Source organism: Gossypium hirsutum, chromosome A02 (genome assembly GCF_007990345.1).
Source record: "Gossypium hirsutum isolate 1008001.06 chromosome A02, Gossypium_hirsutum_v2.1, whole genome shotgun sequence".
NCBI lineage: Eukaryota > Viridiplantae > Streptophyta > Magnoliopsida > Malvales > Malvaceae > Gossypium > Gossypium hirsutum.
In genome coordinates this window covers 29,719,155-29,722,232 of record NC_053425.1, presented here as the reverse complement: position 1 = coordinate 29,722,232, position 3,078 = coordinate 29,719,155, and the positions used below count along the sequence as shown (strand labels likewise).

General features: G+C 38.0%; 1 non-coding gene across 1 annotated transcript; it reads right to left on the bottom strand.

The window, feature by feature from the left end:
- Nucleotides 1-892: 892 nt before the first annotated feature.
- LOC121217464 (small nucleolar RNA R71) lies at nt 893-998 on the bottom strand. Its single transcript, XR_005913549.1, has one exon. It is a non-coding gene; the product is annotated as a small nucleolar RNA R71 (small nucleolar RNA).
- Nucleotides 999-3,078: the final 2,080 nt, after the last annotated feature.

Genomic DNA, 3,078 nt, shown 5'->3' with positions numbered 1-3,078 from the left:
GGAAGTAAATACTAGTACTCGTAGTTTATTTGGGTTCGAAAATCCGGGGTTGCTGAACTATACTACTGTTTGATAGGTACACTTTCCTTAATCGTGATAATAGGTTAGTCTCAAGAATGTTTCATTTATAAATCTTTAAAACCTGTTACGAATATCATGCAATCAAGTTTTTGGCGCCGTTGCCGGGGAACTAGGATATTAGGAACACTCGATTTTTATTACTTTAGCCATTTTAATTTTATTGAAATTTAAATTTTTATTTTATTTTCTAATTCTTCATTTATTTTCTTCTAACAGGTTTTTCTAGTTTATGACCAGAAGAAACCCGTCAGGACCCCTACTTTTTGACGGTGAGATCGACCACACAGTTTGTAGAAATCGAAGAGAAATAAGGCGAAGCGTAAGATACACAGAGGATGAGCAAGAGGATGATACTTCAACCATAACCGAGGAGATGGCTGAAAACCAAGACAATCCGCTACCTCCTGTGATTGTTGCTGATCCAAAAAATCAGAATCCTGCTCCAAGCACTATGTATGATTATGCTAAACCTAATTTAACTAGAACCGAGTCAAGTATAGTTAGACTTTCTATTGCTGTAAATAATTTTGAACTAAAACCTAACACAATTCAAATGATAGAATAGTTTGTTCAGTTTGATGGTTTGTAGGACGAGGATCCCAACGCTCACTTGGCAAATTTCCTATAATTTTGCGATACCTTTAAAATTAATGGCGTTTCTGATGATGCCATTCACCTTCGGTCGTTTCCCTTTTCATTAAGGAATAAGGCTAAAAAATGGTTGAACTCGTTACCACGAGGGTCAATCACTACTTGGGAATAAATGATCGAAAAGTTTTTATTAAAATATTTTATGCCGGCTAAAACAGCCAAATTACGTAGTGATATCTCTTCTTTTGTGCAGATGGATTTAGAAACATTCTAGATGCATGGGAGAGATACAAGGACCTTTTGAGAAGGTGCCCTCACCATGGGTTACCGCTTTGGCTACAGGTTTAAACATTTCATAATGGCCTGAATCCTTCGACTCGGCAGATGATTGATGCAGCCGCTCGAGGAACTATCAATAATAAGATACCTGAGGCAGCTTACGAATTTATTAAGGAGATGTCACTAAAAACAAAGCTGATGAAAGCAGCTGGTGTTTTCAACCTTGACGCGGTTACTATTCTATCTAGCCAAGTAGAACTCTTAAATAAAAAGATTGACAGTTTGTGTGGTTCTACTTAGGTACATTCAGTGATGAGGTACGATTCGAATAGAGGAGGAGCATGCACAGAATATCAACCCTTCAACCCTAGCATTGAGGAGGAACAAGTCCAATATATGGGTAACAATAACTCTAGACCCCAAAATAACCCGTATAGTAGCATTTATAATGCAGGTTGGAAAAACCATCCCAATTTCTCGTGGGGTGGTCAAGGAAATCAAAGGCCACAACATCCTCCAGGTTTTCAACAACCACCTTACTAGCAAGAAAAGAAGTCGAACCTTGAGGAGATGTTAACAAAATTTATCTCGGTGTCAGAAACTCGTTTCCAGAATACCGAGATAGTTCTTAAGAATCAACAAGCATCAATCCAAGGGCTCGAAACTCAGATAGGCCGACTCGCCAAACTAATTTCTAAATGACCACAAGGTAGTTTGCCGAGTAACACTGAATCTAACCCAAGGGAGCAAATCAATGCAACTACCATTCAAGATGCAGAAGGGTTAGTTGCACCTGAACCAGAACCGAAGCAAGAAACTGTGGTAAGTAAAGGTAAGGGTGAGGTGGACCACAATGACCAAAAACTGGTAACTAAAGAATACAAACCTCGTGTGCCATACCCAAACGCAACAAGTAAAGACCGCAGAGAAGAACAATTTGGTAAATTCCTTAAATTATTAAAAAAGTTACATATTAATTTACCGTTTATTGAAGCTCTTTCGCATATGCCAAATGCAGTCAAAATCTTAAAGGAGCTTTTAACAAATAAACGAAAGTTGGATGAGGCGTCGCATGTGGAATTGAATGCAGTTTGCTCAGCCATATTACAAAATAAGCTACCCAACAAATTCAAAGATCCATGGAGTTTTACGATTCCTTGTTTAATTGGTAGTTTAGATGTTCATAATGCATTGGCTGACTTAGGGGAAAGCATTAATGTTATGCCTTACAAAATGTTTAAATAGCTAGGTCTTGGGAAACCCAAACAAACTAGGATGAGCATTCAATTGGCTTATAAAACCATTAGATTTCCTAAGGGTATCATTGAAGATGTTCTTGTTAAGATTGATAAATTTATATACCCAGTAGACTTTGTTGTTCTAAACATGGAAGAGGATAGTAACGCACCTTTAATTTTAGGACAACCCTTTTTAGCGACTGCTGGAACCATTATTGATATTCTCACAGGTGAACTCACACTTTGTATGGGAGACGAAACAATCACCCTTCAAGCTCGTAATTCGAGTAACACATCAAAAATTGAAGGTGGTTGTATAAATCATTCTACTACTACCGATCATGTAGTGAAACCCTCTGTGCAGGAAATAGTTACGAAGAATGCATATGAGCCATGTTCAAACAACAACAAATGACTTATCTATGAAGAACGAAGGCTACAAATCGAGGAGTTAGATGAATGGTGGAAACAGAAATCAAGAACAACCGATAAACCGAAACTGAGATAGGACGAGCTCAATACCTCACCAAATCAACTTAAGGTTGGAGAAAATGTAACAGCCCGTACCCGAGTCCGTTGCCGGAGTCGAACATGAGGTGCTAACCGACTTAATTCATTTACTTTTACAGTCCATTTTAAAAGTTTCCAGGCAGTTGGCTAACTGTGTCACTGTCACCTTAAAAATCATATCTTGAGTTCTAAAACTCGAAAATCAGTTTCGTAATTTTTCCCTGAAACTAGACTCATATGTACATCTACATATTTTTTTCTAGAATTTTTGGTTGGGCCAATTAGTACAGTTTATTAGTTAAAGTCTCCCCTGTTACAGGGTTCGACTACACTGACCTTCATGCATTACGATTTGGATGTCTCCCTGTACAGGGCTTCA